Source organism: Vipera ursinii (genome assembly GCF_947247035.1).
Source record: "Vipera ursinii genome assembly, chromosome: 1".
NCBI classification, from domain to species: domain Eukaryota; kingdom Metazoa; phylum Chordata; class Lepidosauria; order Squamata; family Viperidae; genus Vipera; species Vipera ursinii.
This window is the reverse complement of record NC_139512.1, coordinates 41904611-41930586: the sequence shown is the minus strand read 5'-3', so window position 1 is coordinate 41930586 and position 25976 is coordinate 41904611. Positions and strand designations below refer to the sequence as shown.

Here is a 25976-nt window from a genome sequence, read left to right as displayed (position 1 = left end):
TGACATTGCATTATTGACTTTATCTCTTCTCCAACAGAAAAATAATTTGGTGCATCATTTTTACCTCTAAGTTACCCTGCATTATTTTTGGTCTCTCCAAACATTACAAATTTACAGTGAAACACAAAGACAAGCTGTGGCCCATCTGGAACTGTTGCACAACATATGAAACAAAATGAAATACAAGAAAACTACTCAACAACATATACAGTAAATATAACCTCTTAATAAACTGCTGATAACTCCTATAGAAATCACCTGGGCAATGACAATCTTTTATTACACATTACATAAACATGATACCCAGTTCTAATATTGGCCTGGGTTAAAACTTACAATGTTATCCCTTTGTTATTCAAGGAAAACACTAATTGCTTTTAACTCAATAATTTCCTCTTTTGGTTGCTTATTGCATAATTACCTTTATGGTACCATATACCTTTCTTTTCCCTTTTCTCAAAATGGTCTTTGCTAAGAACAAAAACCAGTTCTTCAGTTACTGCTAACACCACAACTTCTCTAATTATTGTTTTTCTTCAGTTGTAGGCAGTTGGTATTTTTATTTCCATTTGCTAATGTGGACTATGACATGTTCTTTATGTCATAGTGTTGATCTAAATGACTGGAGATTTAACTAAGAGCTCACTAAAAACTGGATGAACTCAAGCTTCATGAATGGAACTTTTAAACTGAGAAGTGTAGGGAGAGTTAAACCACTATATTCTATTTTGCACATTAAAATATATGCAGATGCAACATAGTTTTCATAAAAAAATATAGAGAAAATTTAAGGTTGTAAGAATTAATGCAAGACCATAAAACTAACTGCTCAGCATCAGGGCTTTATTAGACAAGGCTCTGCATAAACTAAGGGCAGTTATGAACGCTGGAAAAAGGTCAGAAAGAAACTATTCCTATCCTCCAACTGAGGGAGGAGAAATGGACCTCAATTTACTATGAGCAAATAAATAAATCTGTAGATTCCTAATCAGTAATGACTAAAGATATTCATAAAGATGATGACTGTAATTCATATCTCAAACTAAAAACAAGATATCACATAAAGAATTTCACATAATCAAATTATTTTTCTTCTTTAAAAATAATCATAGTTTTTGGTAAGTTTTTGGCATTTGGAACAAAGTGTGCACAGATTCAGGTGTAGCAATTCCATCTGCTCTCTTTTGATTCTAAGCAAATGGTAGCCTTGGATGGGGAAACCACCAAAAAAAAATCTCAGAGCTAGATCTGAAAGTAAAAAATAAACTCTGGAAGAAGACAAAGGCAAATCTCGTTGCAAAGAAAACATGTACCTCTGTTCATGTAGGCACCTGGAGTTGAACTTGACTCAAAGGAAGCTTGCCTTACGGCGAAAATTTAAAGTGAATGAGTAATGTGATAACTGAAAAGAGGTGCTAGGTAATTTCTTCTCCACTGTTTAGAGCAGAGGTGTCAAACTGACAACTCGCGGGCTGGATGTGTCACGCACAGGCCACGCCCAACCCGGGCTCCGCAAAGGCAAAATGTCATGATACATCACGATATGTCATGTGACGTGATGGAGTTTGACACCCGTGGTCTAGAGAGACATAATACAGTAGTTGTAAGTACTAGTGAAATTAACAACAGGTAGTCCTCATCTTACGACCATAATTGAGCCCAAAATTTCTTCTGCTAAGCAAGACATTTGTTAAGTGGCCCCCAGGGGGAGATCCTTCTCTGTGGGCGCCCCGGAGCTATGGAACCAGTTACCGGTTGAGCTCCGGACGGCGCCCGATCTGCGCTCCTTTCGCCGCGATCTGAAAACATACTTGTTCGAGCAAGCCAGCCTGGCCTGAGGGGGGATTGGTGGGTTTTTTTTACTATTTTTATTGGGGTTTTTTACCATGTATCAACTGTATTTTTAATCGGGTATGTATTTAATTATCTTTTAGTTTTTGTAAATTTCTGTGTTTTATTCTTGCCCTGTACACCGCCCTGAGTCCTTCGGGAGAAGGGCGGTATAGAAATATTAATAAATTAAAATTAAATTAAATTAAGTGAGTTTTGCCTCATTTTATGACCTTTCTTGCCACGTTAGTTGTTAAGTTAGTAACAAAACTGTTAAGTAAATCTGGTTTCCCTATTGACTTTGCCGGTCCGAAGTTCTCAAAAGGTGATCACATCCCCCTGGGACACTGCAGCTGTGATAAATGAGTCACTTGCCAAGCATCTGAATTTTGATCACATGACTATGCCGATGCTGCAACGGTTGTTAAGTGTGAAAAACGGTCATAAGTCACTTTTTTCAGTGCTGTTGTAACTTTGAATGGTCACTAAATAAACTGTTGTAAGTCGAGGACTACCTGTACATTGCAAATCCTTTCCTGACTAAGATCAATCTTAGAGAAATTGGTTCTGCCATTTGATGGCAGAAAGCATCGGTTTATGACAGCGATTGACTCAGACGTCCAACATTAGAAACCCACCATCGTCCCAGAAGCAGTTTTGCAACTTTAAAATTTGTAAAGCGGAACAGATTAAGCATTAAGGGAATAGGGTTGAATGGACGGTTCACTTGAAAGTGTGGGTGAGGAATGTAAGGCAGATGATAAGAATCACATTTAAATTGCTAATAGTTCATACTTTGAAAAACTTTGAAGGCAGAGAAAAACTGGCCTCACTATGTGAGAATGGGAAGAACATGATCATATTTTTCTTACAGTGCGGTGCATAAATGTAATCATATTTTAAAAAATAGCAAATACATTGTTTAGAGCCATAAGTTATAAGCAAAATAGTCTCTTAATAAATCAATCCGGAGAAAATACAAGTAGCATAGTGGAACAAAACCAACAGCAGACAATGTAGCAGAAATGAGACGATGCACTATGGCAGGGGTGTCAATCTCAATTTCATTGAGGGCCGCATCAGCATTGCGGTTGTCCTCAGGGGGCCGGGTGGGTGTGGCCAGGGTGGGCGTGGACTACTGGCTGGGTGTGGCTAGAGTGCGTATGGCCTACTGGGTGGGCGTGGCCAGCTCTACATCGTTCGCATCAAGGGTGACTATGAGGGCCTGGTCAGGAGTGGTACAGATCTGAGGGTCTCTGGCAGAAGGAGGTTCTCTGGGCCAGGGCCAAGGCAGTGGGGGCCGTTCCCTCACTGTTTCCAGGATGGCTTCGCGGGCCACATGAAACCACTTCGCGGGCCGGATCTGGCCCCCGGGCCTTGTGTTTGACATGTCTGCACTATGGAATCTAAATAGATTTTTCACCAGTCAGAGCTGAAGAAGCTTCTTTAGATGAGAAGCAAAACATCTTCAAAGAAAAACAAGAAAGTCCAGTTGCCTTGTGAAAAAGCATCTCTGGGATAAGTATGACCTGGATGACTGAGAATCTCCATAGATATGAATCTAAATAAACACAGTGGGGCACATTTTATTTATTTACTGTACTTTGATATATAAGATATCTTTTTAATACTATAAATTATTTGTATGCATTGGAGATTATTTCCAAAAAATACATATTTCTAATAAACAAAAGTAAGCCTAAGTTTTAGTACCTTGTTTCATTATAAGGAAAAGGGTTCAAAGAATATTCAGACTTAACCTCTATCTGGATTTGAAGTTGGAATTGCAAAAAAGCAAACTTTGTTTAAACTGATAGCTTTACCCATCCTTGTAAGAATATTTACAGATTTACTCATTTAACAGTTCAAAATGGGGAAAAAATAAGGGGCTGTGGAAAGGGAAGGTAGAAATATTAATTTATTTGTATATTTTGTATGCCACTTTTCAAAATCATTTCCCCCAGAATGGTATACAGTACAATACAATATATGGAAATCACAATTATCCAATAAAATAAATGCATTAATTACAATATAAAATAGTTCACATGAGAATAATATTGCAAAAAAAAGTTTACCAAAATGTTATATGCAGAAAACCCTACTTCTGCTTATTTATGCAACAGTAGTAATTGAATCAATGCTATTATTGTGGTCCCTTCAAATACACCTAAGGCTTAGTGGCTGATTCTACTCTCTACCTTAAAAAGTAAACTGAATGACGACTCTAGGACCTTTTCTCCTAGATACAAAATAGCTAGGATTTAACTAGAAAAAATACACCCAAATGAGGATCTGCCAAGACTTCATTTGAAAGAAAGTTTTAAAAATTAATTGTTTATTTTTAGACAGCTATGTGACATGGCTAGATACTCTAAGCCAGCCATGTCAAACACAAGGCCCGGGGGCCAGATGTGGCCCGCGAAGTGGTTTCATGTGAACCCATTCTGGAAACAGTGAGGGAACGGCCCCCACTGCCTTGGCCCTTGCCCAGGCTGGCCGGGAGCCAATGTACAATTTCGTGGTGGCCATCTATGCTGAAACGCATTCTGTCTTAGCTCCACAAGGCCATCTGGAAACAGCGAGGGACCAGCCCCTGGCGCGTCGGCCCCGCCCACTGGGCGTGCGCTGGGGAGGTATCACCCTTTGTGACAAATGATGAAATGCACCATTGCCTAGAAGTGGCCAGCACCCGGCCCTGCCTACTTTGGGCAGGCTAGGGGCTGGGCAGCATTGCGCTTCTCTTCAGATTCATGCCACCCGGCTCATCCTCTCAGCACTGTGAGGAGAGCACCCCGCTGCCTGCCAAAACCAGGCAGGCTGGGGGCTGGGCAGCACTGTGCATGTAACATAGACTCTCATGCTGCTCATGACATCACCTCTCCCAGAGCCCACCAAGCCAGATATGTGAAGTAGGTGAGGGCCATGTGTTGGCCACTTCCAGGCAATGGTGCATTTCTTCATTCCTCACAAAGGATGACACTTCCCCAGGTGCATTTCTTGCTTGTTTTTCTCCCTCCCTCATCTCAAATATTTTCCCACCACTCTTAGGAAGGAAGGAAGGAAGGAAGGAAGGAAGGAAGGAAGGAAGGAAAGAAGGAAAGAAGGAAGGAAGGAGAGGGAGGGTCTGAGGGAACTCCTGCCTTCATCATCCCCTTGCCCGCTCCTCCTGGACTATCCTGGGGGGGTCTCCCATCCTATTGCTAAGGAAGCTTTGGATACAAAGCAAGGTCTCCTCACATGGAGAGGGAGTTGGCCTCCCTCTTGACTTTGCCCTCGTACCCATCATAAGCAACCTGGCTAAGGAGAGCAAGCACAGCAGCAGCAGCCTTGAGGAGGTAAGTGCAGCTGGGTGCCCCCTTGGGGAATTGGGGCTGGGCTTAGTGCCATGGGTGCTTGAGGGCTGGGCTGGGCATTTGACCTCCGTGCCACCGTTCAGCCCCCCCCCGCATGGCCTGAGAGGAACAGTGAGGCTCCTCCAGTGGACCATGCCTTGGCACTTGCCCTGGTCCCATCTCCTTCTGCCAGAGACCCTCAGATCTGTCCCACTCCTTCCCAGGCCCCCATAGGTACCCTTGATGAAAATGATGTAGAGCTGGCCATGCCCACCCAGTAGGCCACATGCACTCCAGCCACACCCACCAAGTAGGCTGCGCCCACCCTGACCACACCCACCCAGCCCCCTGAGGGCAACCGCAATGCTGATGTGGCTCTCAATGAAATTGAGTTTGACACCCCTGCTCTAAGCACACCCAGCCAGCTAGGTGATCAAAGTTATGCATCTGAACAGAATGTCCTGATAGTAAATATTTTCCAATAAAATATTGATAAAAAGTGGTGTAGGCAGGTGAGGAAGAAACTTTAAAACAAGTGGGTTTGAGAGATTTTTTTAATGTTATTTATTTTTAGTAGTTAAAGGGCACTCCCATGTGTAGCCATTCAAGGAGAAGGAAAAATTTATGGTGAGACTTACCTATAAAAAAATGCATAGACAAGGTCTATAATGGTATAGATAACAAGGAAGAAATACCACTTGACTTTTAACTGCAATGAACACTTCAGAAACTATTAAGGAAGAATAAGTTAGCAATTAATTGAACTCATATCTCTAATTTTCAACTATATATATCTGTCGTCATACAAAAATAAATGTAATAAAGTAATTGTAAAACAATTTGAAGGCACAGGCTATCCAGTTTATCCATTGTGAATAAATATTATTAATGCAATGGGATAAAAGCAACAGAAATTAATATTTTCTTATGGATAATAAATGGAGTGCCTTGAGCCAAAGATTACATAAATAAAGTAGACAAATACAGTGTAAAAAACTGAGAGCGTTTATGAACCACACCGTCCTTTCAATATCTGCCTAAGCTTCACTGACTAGGACAGGATATGAAGGCTCAACTGCCAGGTCTGCTTGACTCTTTTTCTTTAAAATCCTTTAAACGTGCAAAATGCAGCTTTACAGAAAACTATCCACTTAGTAGAACTGACCACTAACTGAAATATTTCATTTGTTGATATATCTGGATTTACACAGAAATGTGTACACTTTTGCCAAACCTCTGTGAAAAGATATTTTTGATGATCCTGAAGAAAGCTCTTATCTATATGATACACTAAATTTCCACTCACTGGCTACATAGGTTTATTCAGATGATATTAAGCAATAGCATTTGCTTATTTGTTTTGTGAATATCACTTTAGTGGTTTGTACAGAACTGTTTATATCTACCATATTGCATACATATAGCCATTAGAAGGGAAAGACACCTTTTAAAGTTAACTATGATGTATCTTACATCTTTTTTTAATTCTCCTCTTATCAGCACATTTTAAGATTGAAAAGGATTGGTTACAATCAATCAGCAGAGTAGCCACATCAGAATTGGAAAAATCTGGAGGACCATTTAATGGCAACAATGACACAGATAATCCTACCTCTGTGCTGTCATCTAGCTGAAATCTGAATTTTGGTTACCCTATATAACAGCTCATTCTGAGATGTAAAATAATTGAGTTTTGGGTATAAAGCCTATATGACATTAGCATTTCTTATCACACAGACTGGGTAAAATCTATAATGTTTTAATTGATTAGCTTGCACATTATAAATATTATAATCTAAGGTCTCTTGCCCAATTAAAATAAATGAAGATGTTAACTCAGGACACATCTAAGTCCTGTTGGTAAAATTCAAACTCAGTTATTCCTTTGTAGTTGGCAGGGTTAGCATTTAAAGGGGTCGAACACATTAATACAAGAAAATTAAGCGATCGCTAGCTTTACTGTAGCAAACATGGGATTGGTTAGAATTCTATTGCTTTTAAAATATTAGGTTTTGTACAAAAAAGTGTAGAATACAAAGACTGACACATTTAGGAGAAAGCAATATATTCCGGAAACGTTAATCAAACAGGCTGGGTTCGCCCACCCCAGTAAAAAGTGTTGTTGGCTAGTGTGAGGCTCTATGTCTATGTGATGCCAAAACAGCCACAGGTTGACAGCTCAAAACAAGCTAAAGTGAATGAATAACGGAGATACAACACTAAAGTAATTCATTTCAGAGAAGCTTTAAGGCAGGGGTCTTCAAACTTGGCCCTTTTGTGACTTGTGGACTTCAACTCCCAGAATTCCTCAGCCAGCCATGCTGGCTGAGGAATTCTGGGAGTTGAAGTCCACAAGTCACAAAAGGGCCAAGTTTGAAGACCCCTGCTTTAAGGTATCGGCAAGAAATGCTTTCCAAATGCTTCCAAAGCAAGAAAGACCAATTTTCTCCCAGACCAAGAAAATAGTGTCCTGCTTAGTTGGAGACGCTTCTTCTTCTGGCACATTTCCCCGAATCGCACCCTAATCTCTTGAGTCAATCCTATGCAGCGCTCCTTATTAATGCCGGTATCAGGCCGGCTTCGTGTATTATATTATTATTATTATTATTATTATTATTATTATTATTATTATTATTATTATTATTATTATTATTATTATTTATTAAATTATCTGACTCCGCTAACCCAGTCCCGATTCCCTTTTCGGCCACCTCATTCAGAAAACTCACCGCGACCCAGGAAGCTACTGTTCGGGACGGCCGGCCGGCAATAAACGCCGCCGGTCCTGGCTTCTTTTCCTGGTCCGTCTCTTCGCTTCTGTTCTCCAGCGCAAGTCCCGCCACAGGCAAAGCGGCAGGCAGGGAAGCGCGCCTCAGCCCTTGGGGCACAAATGCCTGACTCCTCCCCGGGCGTGCGCACCAGCCTCGGCCGCAGCCTTTGCTTTCCGGGCGGACGCGAGTCCCCTTCGCCCGAGCGGGAGAACAAACGGCCAGCGCCCGAGTGGCCGAGGAGGAGGGCTTCTGCACCCCGCAGGAGAAAACTTCTTTTCCTTCGGGGTTGCAGAGTAAAGAATGTGCTCTTCTTCCGCCAACGTGTAATTTCTCTCTCTCTCTTTCTCTCTCTCTCTCTCTCCCCTCTTTTCTTTCCTCCCCCGGTTTAGCCCTCTACGTCGGTTTTGCCCGAAGTGTTAGGAATTAACCGCCCCCCGGGCACACTTCGTGCTGGCCTTTTCAACGGCGGGCAGCTTGCCGCCTCCAAAAGCGGTTTGGAAAGGCAAATCGCTTTCCTCAAGTTTTGCGCTCAGTTGCCCGTAGGTCGCTGCCAGCAATTTTTTTAAGCTGGCAAATTGGCGCCTTTTCTGACCTTTCCCGGGGTTCACGGACCCTTTTCTTCGCTCCCGCCGACCGGGTTAGTTGGGCTCCGGTCTCTCGACCTCCTTGGTTTGAATTCTCCGGAGTCTCACCCACTCCGTGCAACGTTGCCTCTTCATCTGAGTAACAGAACAGGTTTTCAGGCTGTGAGTGTGGTGTGCTGGGTTGTTTTTTTTTGTTCCCTTTCTTGGTAAATTATTATTGCCCTTTCGCAAAAACGAGTCTGGTTTCCTCCCCGGAAGGTTGCAGGCAGGTGTAATTGCCCTCCCGCTCCCGAATTGATTCCTGAGGCTTCAAGCTTCTAAATTCCTTAAGCGCTTCTGACTTTTTCTTCTTTTTAAACTGGTTGTGATCCTCTTGTATAGGCCCCAAAGCTAGGCAGGTTTTGATCTGCAAATATTGGAATTCCCGCGTTTGCAGGATTTAGGGAAAGGCAGCATATCGTGGTCAGCTAGTGATTATTTAAATCGGGGACAAAGAGAACAGAGTTGCCACCTTAGGTACTTGTGATTTGCAGAACAAACATAATGGCTGTGTTCAGTGGCTAAGCCATAATAGGGCTTTCTTTGTTTAGCTTAATGTGAACTCCGGCACTTATTGGGAGTGTTAAACCTATGGTAGGCAAAAGTCCTTTCGTAACAAATACATTTTATTAAAAGACTACGTCTCACTTCTACAGACTAACTCACTAATGTAAAATTTAAAGTGGGATGGCAGGAGTGTAGATTATATTGATGGATTTAAGTTTCACTTCAGAAGTCAAGAGCAAAGTAATATTAGAACATTTCAAACTCCTGGAAGTGGAAAGAAAAATAAAAAACATAAGAATTTAAAGGAAATTAATCAAAGAATACAACAAAATCTGTTCAGGCTGTAAATGAATATATATATGTGTATATATATATATATATATATATATATATATATATGTATGTATATTATATATATGTGTGTGTGTGTGTGTGTATGTAGTATGTATGTATATGTATATGTATATGTATGTAAATTATTCAAATTGCTAATAAAGAATTTTTTTTAGGGAGGCTGAAGTGATCATTTCGAACTTCTTATGTTCTCATCATAAGAAGTTCGAAATGATCATTTCAGCCTCCCTAAAAAAATTCTTTATTAGCAATTTGAATAATTTACACAAATAATGAGCTGTCATAAGTTGTGACTATATCCTGTAGATAGCCTTGAGTTAGGCCAAACAGGAAAGAAAGAGTTAATTAGCAAGGCATATTCAAATGACTTGACAAATATTTCACACACACACACATATATAATATCTTACAGAAACATACAAAAGTTGTCAACAATTATATACACCATTTCTGTCTTGAAAAATAAAGATCATTATTTATAAAAAAAACAGTTTAAATAGGTAAATGACGGTGACCAGGTCTGAGTATGTCTGTCTTTAACTGTAAGATTAGTCCAAATTCTTTAGAAATCCCAGAGATGTAGACTAGACTGGATGTAAAAATTGCAAAAGGTGACAGTGAAAAAACATTTCTGTATTGTTAAGAAAATTACAAGTCCATGATCATCAGGAGTTGATTTTGTTGCAAGAGAGATTTTCACCTGATTAACTCTTAAGCAAAAACAATTTCTAACACTTAAATATCACTTCCTGAAGAAATATGTTCTTTAATTTTTCACTGTACAATAATAATAAATCTGATTTTTCAGATGAGTTTTAACCTCAGGCCTCATTATGTGGCAATGGACTCTGTCCTTGACAAATATTTTGACCCAAAATAAAAAAGGCAAGTGACAAAAATAGTATTGTAAAATAGAGATGGGTTGTTACAAGGATACTTAGAACTAATTCCTTCCTTGTTTCATCAGTTTCCATTTGAAACATACAGTATGTGTGTATATGGTTATATGAAAAAATGCCATTGTTTTCTATGTGGCTTCAAGACATTTCATGACTGAAATTTTCATTGCTGAAAATAATCAAGTTGTTTTTCTAAAGTACATCTAAACCTATTATTGGTTCTATTTCAATACTACTTAATATTTGTTGGGGTAAGGAATGACCCTGGAGGAGCTGGAAGTACTATTGTGAGGCAAAAGAGAAATGCTACTCCAATGTTGAACAGGTATTTCCTAAAATTGTGAAGAGAATTCCCAATTTTTTGTTAATCTGAAAGAATTTAAAGCTTCAAATTGTGATGTGCAGTGCTTCAGATTAGAAGACAAATGGAATTGAGTACACGTGCTTCACATATCAACACTGCCTTAAGTTGTATCTTTTAGTAGGCTGCAATAGCAACAGCGCCATCCCAGGAAACGTTAAGTAAGGGGATACTCAAAGGGTTCAAGATACTGTACTTTGATTTCTGTGTACTGCAAATCTTTTATGAATACATACATCTAGTGTCACATTTGTGAAATTCTGTCATAAGAAATTTCTTGAACATAAGATTGAATGTGTAGAGATGAAATTTATTGCTGCAGCTGGCTTGGAGCCTGAAAGTTGAAGCTTTGCAGAGTTTAGGGTGTGGACAGTTTTCCATTGATGGGACTATTGTTTTTGCTAGTTTCCCAGTTCCTGACCTCTCCCTCCTCCCATTAAATTAAGCCACCTCAGCATCATCCTGCTTTTTATTTACCTCTTTCTAACCAAGCAGAGAATTTGAAGGTCCTTCTCACAGTGACCTGTTAAGTTTTTCCAGAAAAACAAAGCAATGAACACAATATGAATTATGGAACTGGAAGGGGGAGTGGGACACTGCCTGGATGCCGATGTTTATGTTCTCCTAATGATCAGAACAAGTGGTTGGATCATGTATTGTTCTTGAAAAATTGAGGTCAGTTGAAACATTGACACATATTTCTTAGAATTTGGAAAGTGAAAATAGTGATGCTATGCCAGCAATTCTGCAGTTTGACTCTCACCAGGCTCAAGGTTGACTCAGTTTTCCATCCTTCCGAGGTTGGTAAAATGAGGACCCAGATTGTTGGGGGCAAAAGGCTGGCTCTGTAAACCGCTTAGAGAGGGCTGTAAAGCGCTGTGATGCAGTATATTAAGTCTAAGTGCCATTGCTATTGCTATGGAAGTGATTTTGTTAAAGTACTTCTACTTCATTCATGTATTGAATATTTCAAGTAGAAAAAGATTTGGTGGATAGAAAGACATTAGTTCTAAGCCAACTGCAAATCATGTTATTACAAGGCCATGGCTTTATTTGTAGAATTGTGTTAACTGCCATTTATGGTAAAACAGATTAACTATTATTGATTTAGAATTCTGTGGGGGTTTTTTGTGTGTGTGTATGAAATGGTGTTTATATGAGCAGTAAAACTATTAAGGGAATATTATCAGTCTGAACATTTGTCCAAGTTTTATACAATGGGATAATTAAAATAATTTCGATTCATGTAACTGAATTAAAAAACCACTTATACTTTATTATAAAACTAGACCATCTCCTTTGCCTGATGGTTCTCTAAGATTTCCAGCAGAGCTGCAGACATTATGCAAATGACACATTTATTAACATTTTTTGATTGACATCAGGCAATGAACAAAATAGTTTGTATTCTCAATGTGATTAATTTGTTTTTCAGTGTATTACAACAACAGTTATACTTGGGGTTCATTTTGCTTTTTTTGCTTTTAGTGTTTGGTAGCATTGAAATAAACTATGTTTTTGAGCTTCCTATGATACTAGGAACAGAATCTGCTCTGTCAATAAGATATAGTTTAAAACTTATTATACAATAAAGGTTTGCTGCAGTTATTTTCACCTGTCATATCAGAGGACATTGTTTGATATATTTTCACAGCACAGAGATCGAACAATGCAAAGAAAACCTATCTGTAAAGTATGGTATGCTGTGTGGCTGTTATTGCACATATTTTAACAATGAAAGCAAAATTCACAAAGCAATTCAAGTGTCTCCGAAATTAGTTTTTAATACTGTATGTGGATTTCTTTATTGCAAAACAATGATGGCTCACTGTAAATTCAGACCAACTATTGTTTCTGTGTAGCAATGTAGACAGCTTCATCCATAGACAGGCCTAAAGACATAAATCAGCAGAACATTATACTTAAAAAATATTTCTGACCTCTGAGGAATTCAGGGGTGTGGTCAGTGATATCACAAATGTGTGAGAGAGACACATTTGGTCCTAGTTTTGAACAGTTACAAAACTGGCTTCATGTAACACTTGATTAAGGCATCACTGATCCACAATAAAGAACTGGAAAGAAATATAATTAGTGATTATTTTCAGATTTGAAAGACAAGGTATTTTATACTGTTCTATATAATGATCATGTTATCTCATTTTTAATCTCTGGACCATGACAATAATTTTTCATATACACTTTGAAGAATGTTTGTATCCTTGACTCTCAATATTTATTTTAAAAAATTGTCAGCAGTTAGTTTTGAACTGATGAAGCAGCAAGACTGGACAATAAAATTCTGATTGGCTAGTTTAATTATTATTATGGTTCGTCACAGCCAGATGTTTAGATTGGATTTGGCATTTTTATCCACCTATCCTTCCCAAGGACCTGGGATAGACAGATGTTGGTGTAACTATAAAGCTGCTTTTTGCAATTGATTGATGATGATTTTGTCAAAGCTAATGATGTTCGAGTAGTTTTTCAGTATCTAAACTGCCTGAGTCCTTGCAACTTCTTTCAGTTCATTATTTAAAATTGAATCACAGCACTGAAATACAGGAAGTCCTTGACTTATGATCACAATTGAGCCCCAAACTCATGTTTCTAAGTGAAACATTTGTTAGGTGCCCCATTTTACGACTTTTCTTGCCACAGTTGTTAAGTGAAGTGTTGTAATTGTTAAGTTAGTAAAACTGTTGTTAACTGAATCTGGCTTCCTCAGTGATTTTGCTTGTCAGAAGGTCACAAAAGGTGATCATATGACCCCAGGACTCTGCAACCATCATAAATATAAACTGGTTGCCAAGAATCTGAATTAGAATCATGTGACAGTGGGAATGTTGCAAAAGGCTGCATTTATAGAGGGATAGAATCAGGATCAAGTGAAGTGTTAATACATTTTATAACACCCTGATAAAGCCACACTTGGAATACTGCATCCAGTTTTGGTCACCACGATGTAAAAAAGATGTTGAGACTCTAGAAAGAGTACAGAGAAGAGCAACAAAGATGATTAGGGGACTGGAGGCTAAAACATATAAGGAACGGTTGCTGGAATTGGGTATGTCTAATAGTCTAATGAAGAGAAGGAGGAAGGGGCACAAAATAGCAGTGTTACATTATCTCAGGGGCTGCCCAAAAGAAGAGGGAGTCAAGCTATTCTCCAAAGCACCTGAAGGCAGGACAAGAAGCAACGGATGGATGGAAATCAAGGAGAGAAGCAACCGAGAACTAAGGAGAAACTTCCTGACAGTTAGAACAATTAATCAGTGGAACAACCTGCCTCCAGAAGCTGTGAATGCTCCAACACTGGAAGTTTTTAAGAAGAGACTGAACAGCCATTTGCCTGAAATGGTATAGGGTTTCCTGCCTGAGCAGGGGGCTGGACTAGATGACCTCCAAGGTCCCTGCCAACTCATTATTATTATTATTATTATTATTATTATTATTATTATTATTATTATTATTATTATTATTCGCACAGCCAGATGTTCAGACTGGATTTGGAATTTTTGTTTACCTATTGAGTCTTTACCAAGGACCTGGGATAGGCAGATGTGGATGTTTGATTACAGATATCGTTGCAGGATGGAAGCAGTTCCTAGTAAGGCCGCCTTTTGCTATTGACTAATGGCAAATTTGTAAATGCTGATGGTTTTTATTTTTTTATCCCACTTATATCCCGCCCTTCTCCGAAGACTCAGGGCGGCTTACAATCTAAGAAGCACAAATCAATGTGCTTAGCAATAGCCTTCATTCTATGTATATGCCTGCTTATTAGGGCTTTCCCCCCCCCCCCCAGCAGCATTATTACAAAGTCATCTTATCGCCCCCAACAATCTGGGTCCTCATTTTACCTACCTCGGAAGGATGGAAGGCTGAGTCAACCTTGATGTGATGGTGTTCAAGTGGTGCTCCATTTGTTTTGGGATTGCACCCAAGACGCCTATTACTATTGGCACTACCCTTGCTTGCCTTTGACACAGTCTTTCTTTTCTATTTGTAGGTCTTTGTATTTTGTTATCTTCTCCAGTTCTTTCTCATCTATTCTGCTGTCTCCAGGCGCTGCCACGTCCACTATCCAGACTTTTTTGTCTTTCTTATCGACAATAGTTAAGTCTGGGGTGTTATGTTGCAGGTGCTTTTCTGTTTGAATTCTGAAGTCCCAGAGCAGTTTAACTTTATCATTTTCTATGACTTTCTCTATTTTATGATCCCACCAGTTCTTGCTTACAGGCAAATGATATTTCTTGCAGATTATTATTATTATAAAACTTTTATTCATAAAACATGAAACTCAGTCAACTGAACTCTCAAGTTGACTGGCACTAATGGTTGACACGGGCTGCTGCCGGCATCCTAGGTATCAACTAGGTATCTCCTTAAAATGTAAGATGATCCGAGTAGCGCAGTTTTTTGTAGCTTTTCTGGAGTTATTGCAGGAAGTTGCAATTTCTTGATGTGTTTTGTAAGGTTTTTGGACATAGTTCCCAGTGCCCCGATGACAATGGGTATCACTGTTACGCGTTTCATCCATAATGGCGCAGTTTCAATGGCCAGGTCCCGGTATTTCGTAATTTTTTCCAGTTCTTTTTCTTCGACTCTGGCATCTCCTGGTACAGTGATATCAATCAGCTGTATGCTTCGGTTCTCTACAACTGTGATATCTGGCGTGTTGTGTTCCAAATGGTGATCTGTCTGTATTCGTAAGTCCCACAAGATCTTTACCCTCTCATTTTTGACAACCTTTTCTACCCTATGTTCCCACGGCTTTTCGGTCACAGGCAAGTCGTATTTTTTACACAATGCCCAGTGGATTAGTTTAGCAACTTGGTCATGTCTAGCTTTGTAATCAGTTTGGGCAATTTTGCTGCACTCACGTATTAAATGTGAAACAGTTTCAGCTTTGTTGTTGCAAAGTCGGCAATTTGGATTGTCAGTAGATTTTTGTATCTTCGCTTTCATGGCATTACTGTAGTTTGTAGTGCTTGTACTTGAGCAGCCAGTATTAAGCCTTCTGTTTCTTGATGGTTCTCATCTTAAGCCATGCCCATGTCAAGTTGTTGTCACATTTTCCTTCAATGTTTTTCAAATGTTGTCCATGCAAAGCTTTGGTTTTCCATCTATTTAATCTATCATCCAGCCGTTTTTCCTTATATTCAGCCTTTGTTTCTGTTATTTTGATAATGCTCTCTGTTTTCACAGCCTCACAGACTGCCCATGTATTAATGGCTTTAATTATATTTCCAGCATTCAGCTTTGATTTTAGTATTTTGCGGAGTCTTCTGATGTATTCCTTTTGTGTTGACTCTTTGACTTTTCCATTCAAGATGTTATCTGCTTCCAATATGCCTAGGTATTTGTAACCATCATCCTTTGCTAGTGCTTTCATAATACTTCCGTTTCCCAGTTCTATTCCTTCTATTTTTCCCACTTTTCCTCATTGCATGGATAATATAGCACATTTTCCAAGTCCAAAGTCCATTCTGATGTCACTGCTAAACAGTTGAACTGCATTGAGTATTGATTCAAGTTCAGTGTGGCTTTTCGCATACAGTTTTAAGTCATCCATGTATTGTTGTTGTTGTTAGTTGCAAAGTCGTGTCCGACCCATCACGACCCTATGGACAATGTTCCTCCAGGCCTTCCTGTCCTCTACCACATGCATGTATAGTAGATGGTTTATCTTGCCATGCTGGCTTGAGATGTGGTATCTCAGTTTTGTGTTTCATAATATTATTGTCAATGGAATTAATGTGAAGTTGAACAGTAGTGGTGAAAGTGAGTCCCCTTGGAAGATTCCTCGTCTGGTGTTGATTTCACCAATGTTCTCCTCATTTGCTGTTAGAACTGTTTTGCATTTTTGCATATTTGCTTTAAAAATGTATAGATGTTTTTGCTCATTCCAAAGTTTTCCAGACATGCATTAATCCAATTGTGGGGTAATGAGTCAAATGCTTTCTTGTAATCAATCCACGCCATATTTAAATTTGTTTTTCGTCATTTTGCATTTTTAAGTACCATTTTGTCAATAGGCAGCTGATCTCTTGTTCCTCTTGATTTTTTATAATTTCCTTTTTGTTCTGCTGGATACAAATTGTTTTCCGTCACATGATTGAATACTGAATTTGCCAGTATTCTTGTAAAAAGTTTGAACGTTGTTGGCAGACAAGTAATTGGGTGGTAGTTGCTTGGTTCTGTGCTCTTTTCAGGGTCTTTCATTATCAAGTATGTTCGACCAGCTGTTAACCATTCTTCACTTGTGGCATTTTGAAGTATTTCATCAAACTGAGTGGCCATGCGGTGATGGAGGCTGGTAAGGTGTTTCAACCAGTATCCATGCAGCTCGGCCAGGCCAGGTGCACTCCAGTTGTTGACCTTCTTTACTTGTTTTGCAGCCATATCAGTGGTTATTACAATATTCTCCATTTTGTTTTGTGTTGCTTGTTTTTGGATATCTTTGATCCAGGAGGCAGTTTTATTATGTTCCACTGGGTTTTCCCACAGTTCTTTCCAAAAGCTTAAGGTTTTTTCTTTACGTGGTTGAACAGTAGTTTGGACTTTATTTTCATCAAGTGACCGATAGAAGAGGTGCTGGTTTCTTCTGAACTGGACGTTTTCACGATATTGTTTTATTCGTCCTTCATATCTTTCAATTTTCTTTGCTGTTGCTATTACATGCAGTTTTAGATCTTCCATGATTTCTGTTATTGTTGTTTCCTCCAGATTATATTTTTTGTATAAACTATTTTTCAGCTTTTCGTTCTTTAGTTTTCCTTCTTTCAAGTATTTCAATTTGCTGACATCTCCTTGTAGTTTTCTTGTTTTATTTTCAAGTCGAATTTTCCTCTTTGGTGTTCCAGTGGGTTTCTTTTTTGGCATTTTATCACCCAATTCTGCAGCTATAACGGCGGCTGTACTGTACATTAGTTGGTTTGTTTCATACAGTGTGCTGGATGGGATGGAAGTTAAAATGTTGTTCACAGCATTTAGTAGATCTTTCACTCGTTTGCTATGCACTTCATGGATGGCAGGCAGTCTTTTTCTTTCTGTGTTTTCTTTGATGTGGTTTTCAATCTTTTCTTTCAGCACTTTTGCTAGATTACTTAGCTCTACACCAGGGGTGTCAAACTCAATTTCATTGAGGGCCGCATCAGCATTGCGGTTGCCCTCAGGGGGCCAGGTGGGTATGGCCAGGGTGGGTGTGGCCTACTGGCTGGGCGTGGCTAGAGTGCGTATGGCCTACTGGGTGGGCGTGGACAGCTCTACATCGTTCGCATCAAGGGTGCCTGTCAAGGGTGCCTGAGCAGGAGTGGGACAGATCTGAGGATCTCTGGCAGAAGGAGGGTCTCTGGGCCAGGGCCAAGGCAGTGGGGGCTGTTCCCTCACTGTTTCCAGGATGGCTTCGCGGGCCACATGAAACCACTTTGCGGGCCGGATCCGGCCCCCGGGCCTTGTGTTTGACATGTCTGCTCTACACTTTCGAGTTGTTGCACAGGGGAATCTTCATCCTGTGTGGTGGCTTCTTCCGCTGGTTGGTCAGTTTGTTGGTCAGTTTGTTCAGGTATTATTATTATTGTTGTTGTTGTTGTTATTGAAAAATGGTCACAAATCACTTTGCTATGCTGTTGTAACTGAACAGTCAATAAACGAACTGCTAACTTCCAACTTATTATTATTATTATTATATGAAATTCTGCAGATTAATAGTATGTTATCTATCATAGTAAATAGATAGAGAAATAGATCTTTTTTTAAAGAAATATTTCTTTTTTAAAAAACTTTCTGATTTAATTTATAGGATTATATTGTTTTTTTCATTTTCCTGTTACCTGGAATCATTATTTCTTTTTGTGTTGTGTGCTCTAGTGCTCGAGAACATCCTGTCATACAGCATCACAGTCTGGTTTGGAAGCATCACTGCTTCAGACAGGAAGGTGGTGCAGAGAGTGGTTAGGATGGCCGAAAAGATCATTGGCAGTTCCCTCCCCTCCATCCAGGACATAGCACAGAAGTGTTGTTTGAACAGGGTCCGTAAGATTATCTGGGACACTACACATCCTCTTCACCACCTGTTTTCCTTGTTACCTTCTGGGAGGAGGCTTCGTGGTATCCGTCGCTGTTCACTTACCATTTTCTTGCCTATCTCAACTTGCGTTTCTATTCTGTTTTTTATGGCACTGTTTTTGGTAGGTTGGACTGTTTTTTTCCCCTTTGTGTAAAGACAGATGCAAAAAACGAATTAAATAGTTCTGCTTTCTCCCTGTTGCTTGTCACCTTCTTGCCACTTTCCCCCACTAATGGACCAATCATTTCCTTCACTTTTTTCTTGTTTTTTACATGTTGAAAGAAGCTTTTTTTTGGTCACAAGCCTTAGTTCATTTTGAGCCTTATCTTCCCTCACTTCATCTTTGCAGGCACGGGCTATTTGCTGATATTCTGCCTTAGTTATGTGCCCCTCTTTCCACTTCTTATACTTGTCCTTTTTATCTTTCAATTCATCAGAGAGTTCTTTATGCAGCCATGCTGGTTTCTTTTGAGAGCTGTTATTTTTCTTCTTTGTTGGTATTGTGCTAGACTGGGCCTTTAATATCTAACTTTTCAAAATTTCCCAAGCTTCTTGAGTTATTTTCCCCTTTAGGATTCTCATCCATGGAATTCTTCCCAAGGTCTCTCTAAGTTTATTGAAATTAGCTCTTTCAAAGTCCAAGACTCTAGTTTGACTGTGTTCTATTGCTTGTGCTTCCATAATGTTGAATTCCAATATTGCATGATCACTTCCCCCCAAGGTTCCTGTGACTTTGACACCTTCTATCATTTCATCTCTGTTAGTGAGAATTAAATCCAATATGGCTAATCCCCTAGTTCCCGTCTCTACTTTTTGGGAGAGAAAGTTGTCTGCTAGGTTTGTCAGGAATCTATATGATCTTCCACTTGGTGCACAGTTTGTCTCCCAGTTGATATCAGGGTAATTAAAGTCCCCCATTACTATTGTGATGTGCTTCCTACATACCTTAGTTAGCTGACTAGCAAAAAGTTCATCTATTTCCTCTGGTTGGGCAGCCTATAGTACACACCTATGGCAATGTCATTTTTTCCCCTTTTATATTGACCCAAATGCATTCAAGTGTACAGTTTTCATCATTGTTGTGCTCTATTTCTGTAGAGATAAAGTTATTTCTTATATAGAGAGCAACTCCACCTCCTCTTTTCTGTTATACAGGGACTCAGTGAAAGCTTTGGGTTTATGGTTCACAGCTCTCACCCTGCCAGATCCCACGGATGTCCACACTGCCCTTCTGAAGGATCTTTGCGGTAGAGGGGGCTGATAGCGCAGAGGCTCAGTAGAGTAGAAGGACCAGACATGCTGAGATGAAAGGAATCTCAGATGCACTTGCCCTGAATGTACCACCACTATTTTTTATTTTTAGCTATAAGATTTGCACGCCGTTAGGCACGTGGGCCACTACTTTGCTTTTTCAGACACCTTCTTCTTAACTCACAGTATTGTAGCTTTTCCCAGCAGCCTCTGGCAGTTTAAAAACAGAGGGTCCAATCAGCAAGGGCTTAGTTACTTTGCTCCTCCACCCACCTTCTTAACTCACAGTATTGTAGCTTTTCCCAGAAGCCTCTGGCAGTTTAAAAACAAAGAGGGTCCAATCAGCAAGGGCTACTTTGCTCCTCCTGGCTTAGCTAATTTGCTCCTCTGCTACTTTGCTACTTTGCTGTGCCTTTTCAAATCTGCCAACATCCTATTGCCTGGAGGTGTCTTTCTGTTGCAATTATTCTGATGCTTGGCCATTAATGCCTTATTTTTATTCTCAGGCATGAGAAGGCATTTTTTCATAGCAGTTTAGAGATCAATTTGACTTTCAGTGCATGCCTGCCATATGCAAACTGACACGGGAAGTTGAAATATTCCCTCCATCAAAATCAGAAAGCAATTCTGTGGCATGCATCTTTAAGCACTTAATTGACTTCTCATTTTCAGCCCTTCATATGTTCTAGCTATTTATTTACCAGTACCTGTACCTGTTCCAACAAACTAGTGTACCCAGATGATGTGTTTCAACTGATAGTTTTATATGAACCGGGAAGGAAATAGATAATTACCTATGAAGGGCTTTGTAACATTATCATATATAATGGGAAGGATAACATTCAATGTAGAGCAGGTACAGTGGTACCTTAGTAAGGGAGACTGATATGCATTTCAAACTTATTAGTTTTCATCAGTCAGCCATACCCTTCTGAGATTCGAACCTGGGCTGCTTGCACATTAGGCAGTTGTTTTTACCTCTTGAGCCACAGGATCTCTCTCGCTTTGTTAGCTTTAGAAGCAAGGGGAGATATGTGTCAAATACTGGTTAACTATTTAGATTACCTTGCTAGGCCCCAAACATGGGACAAATCTTTATTTCCTGTTTCAGCCTATCTTGAAGGCCATCGAACAGGCAGTAGTCACACCGGTGACAGCTCATATATTTATGTAAATTACTAACAATTAAGGGAGACTGATATGCATTTCAAACTTATTAGTTTTCATCAGTCAGCCATACCCTTCTGAGATTCGAACCTGGGCTGATTGCACATTAGGCAGCTGTTTTTACCTCTTGAGCCACCTCTTGGGGCCTAGCAAGGTAATCTAAATAGTTAACAAGTATTTGACACATATCTCCCCTTGCTTCTAAAGCTAACAAAGCGAGAGAGATCCTGTGGCTCAAGAGGTAAAAAAAACTGCCTAATGTGCAATCAGCCCAGGTTCGAATCTCAGAAAGGTATGGCTGACTGATGAAAACTAATAAGTTTGAAATGCATATCAGTCTCCCTTAATTCTTTGTTAGTCCCATGTTTGGGGCCTAGCAAGGTAATCTAAATAGTTAACAAGTATTTGACATATATACATATACATATACATACACACACACACACACACACACACATTTGTGTAAATTACTAACAAAGAATTAAGGGAGACTGAAATGCATTTCTGACTCTTTAGTCTTCATCAGTCAGCCATACCCTTCTGAGATTCGAACCTGGGCTGATTGCACATTAGGCAGTGTATTTACCTCTTGAGCCACAGGATCTCTCTCGCTCTGTTAGCTTTCTGCAAGGGGAGATATGTGTCAAATGTTAACTATTTAGATTACCTTGCTAGGCCCCAAACATGGGGCAAATCTTTATTTCCTGTTTTCAGCCTATCTTGAAGGCCATTTCAGTCTCCCTTAATTCTTTGTTACTAATTTACACAAATATATGAACTGTCCGGTGTGACTACAGCCTGTTCGATGGCCTTCAAGATAGGCTGAAAACAGGAAATAAAGATTTGCCCCATGTTTGGGGCCTAGCAAGGTAATCTAAATAGTTAACATTTCACACACACACACACACACACACACACATATATATATATATACATATATACATATATACATATATACATATATACATATATATATATATATATATATATATATATATATATATATATATATACACACATATATACATATACACATATACACATATACACATATACATATATACATATATATACCTATATACCTTTATACCTATACCTATACATACCTATATATATGTATTAGTACAACCGGTCAGTCCTAGAGGAGATCAACCCTGACTGCTCTTTAGAAGGCCAGATCCTGAAGTCGAAACTCAAATACTTTGGCCACCTAATGAGAAGGAAGGACTCACTGAAGAAGAGCCTAATGCTGGGAAAGATTGAGGGCAATAGAAGAAGGGGACGACAGAGAATGAGGTGGCTGGATGGAGTCACTGAAGCAGTAGGCATGAGCTTAAATGGACTCCAGAAAATGGTAGAGGACAGGAAGGCCTGGAGGAACGTCCATGGTATTGCGATGGGTCGGACATGACTGCAGCTAACAACAACAATATTAGATAAAGTATGAATAGTATAGCTTCTGCAATTCTTTCCAATATTAACAGGAGCCATAGGAATTTTCTGGAAATGTCACTGTTTTTCCTGGTTATAAGAGAAAGAAGGTGTTGTGTATAATATATTAATGACAGGGAATTACAATTTAATTTTTGATGCATTGTTATATTGCTATTTATTGTCGATCTTTATATGGTACTTAGTGTCATTTGAATGAAGTTGCATAGAAATTCTCATAATCAAAAACTATGAGCATCTACAAAAATTACTTTGTATGCTCCAAAATAAAATTAATATGTGAAATAACTTCCCCAAAAGGAGCCACTGTAGCACATCACCATACAGTATCATATAAAGCATGTAATTCAATAATATTTGTTGAATTAATTGTAATGTTAAATCAATAGAAATATGAAGGATAAGTGCTAGTGGCCTTTCATTGGTATTTATTAATTGGATGTTCCAGTTGCATATTCCATGTCTCATTATACTTTTGAGTATTTAATTTAGCAAATTGTGACAACTGTTTATAAATAGTTATTATTTTGTAAAGACTATGTTAATATATTGAGACCCAATTTGGCATATTTAATGCATAAAGTAATGGCTCAGAGACTGGGAGACCATGAGTTCTACTCCTCCCATATGCATGGGAGCCAGATGTTACGATTTTGGGCTAGGGCCTTTCCATCAGTCCACCACAGTGTAATTATTGTGGGGAAAATGGGAGAGAATTTCATACCATGCTACCTTGAGTTCCACAAAATAAAGATTAGATAGAAATCTAGTAAATAAATAAATCTACTTAACATGTCCTGGAGAAAGTTCTGAAGCACTGAGGGCTACAAGCCTTTATCTAATTTTCCCACATATTTTTCTAAAGCTATTGTCAGTGTACTTTTTAGCAAATAATAGCTAACATGTAATTCCTCAAGTAACAAAAAATCTTTTTGATCTGTGCATTCCACACTCTCTCTACACTCTTCCACATTCTGACACCAACATGTCCTCATAGTACTGATTTAGCATAGTTATGAGGGTCAATGCCTATTCACATGAGTTAGACTTGTACACAGGCAATATGGAAATTCAGCAGGGTTGATACTTCATTGAAAATGGTTGCCAAAATCAAACATTCCATAAAACTAATCCTGTCTGAGCAAGTGATCTCTCTTTGGGTCAGGACAGACAAAGAGTTAGGCAATCTTGTGGCACTGATAACTTGGTTAACAACTCATGGATTTATCCATATGATGATCAGAGACACAGTGAAAAGTATTGCTTGGAACAAGGGAAATAGTGCAGAATGGAACCCAGGTAAGGGCAGTATCACTATTGATAAGAAGCTTAGGACAAATGAAGAAGCAGACATTTAAAGAGATTTTGGGAAATATGCATGTGTATAGATGGGATGCTACCAGTAGAGTTGCTGAAAATCTGCAATATGGCTTTCTACAAAAAAAGAGGCTTTACATTATAATCTGCCGTCCTAGCCCCATTCATGTATGGGAATATTGCTGTACCCAGATTGTATTATTAGTGCATTCATTGTGGCCATTTGTGCCCCAAATTCTCTAAATACTCTGAATATACCAAACGTCTGCCCATCTTTGATTTAGACAAAGGAAGTATGGTTAGATCAACCTTCTTCAACTAGAACCACTTCAGATATGTTTGATTGCAACTCCCAGAATTATTCTGGCTAGAAATTGTTTTTATCAAATATATTATTATTTATATATTTATTTGTATCCCACCTTTATTATTTTTACAAATAACTCAAGGCTTATTCAACACATTTTTCGCCTCCTATTTTCGCCACAATAACCCTGTCTGGAAGATTGAGGAAGGCTAAGTTAGAAGAAGCTAAACTACATTCCAAATATACCCTAATAAAACTTTATAGAAGAACATTCCAATGGAGAAAAATAGTCAGAAAAATCTGTCATATAGATCAACTGGAAATATTTTCCTGTATAAGTACAATACAATCTGAAAAAAATATGAAGTAACTAATGGATAGAAAATTCCAGAAAATGTGCTTTGAATTTATAATCTTCAAACTCTGAATTTCTTAATCTATAGACTGCATTAGGTTATTAAAGATTACTTCAAGCCTGAATGACCAGAGGACATAATACAAACTAAATGACTATTGATCAAGAAACTTAAATCCTGAAGTTCCTGAAAAGCAAGTCTCATGTATTCAGTGGACTTTTTATAAACCATTCATCCTGTAGTAAGTTGTATCCGTAGATACTGTTAGTAAATTCTGTGCTCATTCTGATGGAAATCCTACTATGGTAAATAGAGCTTAATCCCAGATAAGCAGTATTAATTCAGGTTAATTGTGACTAAATTAATACACCAAGATACCAATCTATAGTTGTCATTTAACATCTTTAAACAACATCTTATGTCCTTGGGAAATATTTGATAGGTAGATAAAGATGCCAAATCCAGACTAAACATCTGGATCTGCAACAAACCATAAATAGGGCAGTAGCAATAGGGTTACAATATAATTAAGTGAACAAGAATGAGGAAATAGGGAAGAGGGTCCTAGGGTCTAAGGGAAAGGCTGCATGGAATGTAGAAGAAGCTATAAAAAATTTTCAATTCATACATAACACAAATTACAGAGTTAATTGGAGACAGATTCAGAAAAGGGAACGTACATCTGAAGTTCAAGCAAGCTCGTTTACAAAAGGCTATGCTACAGTAATAATATATTCAACTAGACTTATATAATTGTCATAATTAATTTAGTTTAACATTGCTTTTGTCTGTAGATATTTGGGGTACTTTATCAGGACTTAATCTCTCCAATTAATTCTACTGTTCATTTAGCGCTTAGGAGTACTTAACACTAATGAACAGATTCCCTTTTCTTAGGAAGAACATGGAGGAACAGCAGATGCCTTCCAGCATGAATAAACAAAGATGAAATAATATGAGTAACATTCAGTCCTAGTTCATTCAACATGGAAAGCAGTGCTTTGTAATCTACAATTTGTGATTTAGCATGTTGGGATCTAGCCAATTAATGTTTATCAGACCGACAAACCATGTTGTTACCTGTTAATGTGTATGGATTGCATTCATTCAATATGTGATGACTGCAGCAGGACTATCTCCCATTCTTTCATCAGATCTACACTTTATTATAATAGTCTAATAAACTAACGAGATAAGAGTTTTATGACAGCAGTTGTTATAAAAGGCAGGCAAGAAGCAAATGTGACTAAACTGGTTAGCGAAAGGACAATGAGAGAGGACAAAAGATGACGGACAGTCATGCTGGAGTAGGATCTGGACCTGCTGAAGGCTTGTTTGTTCCTACTCTTCCTGGGCTGAAGAGTAGCAGAGT

The 25976-nt window shown here is 38.8% G+C and overlaps 1 protein-coding gene across 3 annotated transcripts in view; it reads right to left on the bottom strand.

The window, feature by feature from the left end:
* TC2N (tandem C2 domains, nuclear) overlaps positions 1-8670 on the bottom strand; it is a 46045-nt gene extending 37375 nt beyond the window's left edge. For 2 of the 3 annotated variants that reach the window (XM_083379492.1, XM_083379494.1), the window contains exon 1: positions 8529-8670. The gene's annotated coding sequence lies outside the window, so the exon portion shown is untranslated. Of the gene's footprint in view, positions 1-7894; positions 8049-8528 lie in introns of those variants that run through there. The other variant, XM_083379493.1, reaches the window with a different exon arrangement.
* Between the last annotated feature and the right edge of the window lie 17306 nt (positions 8671-25976).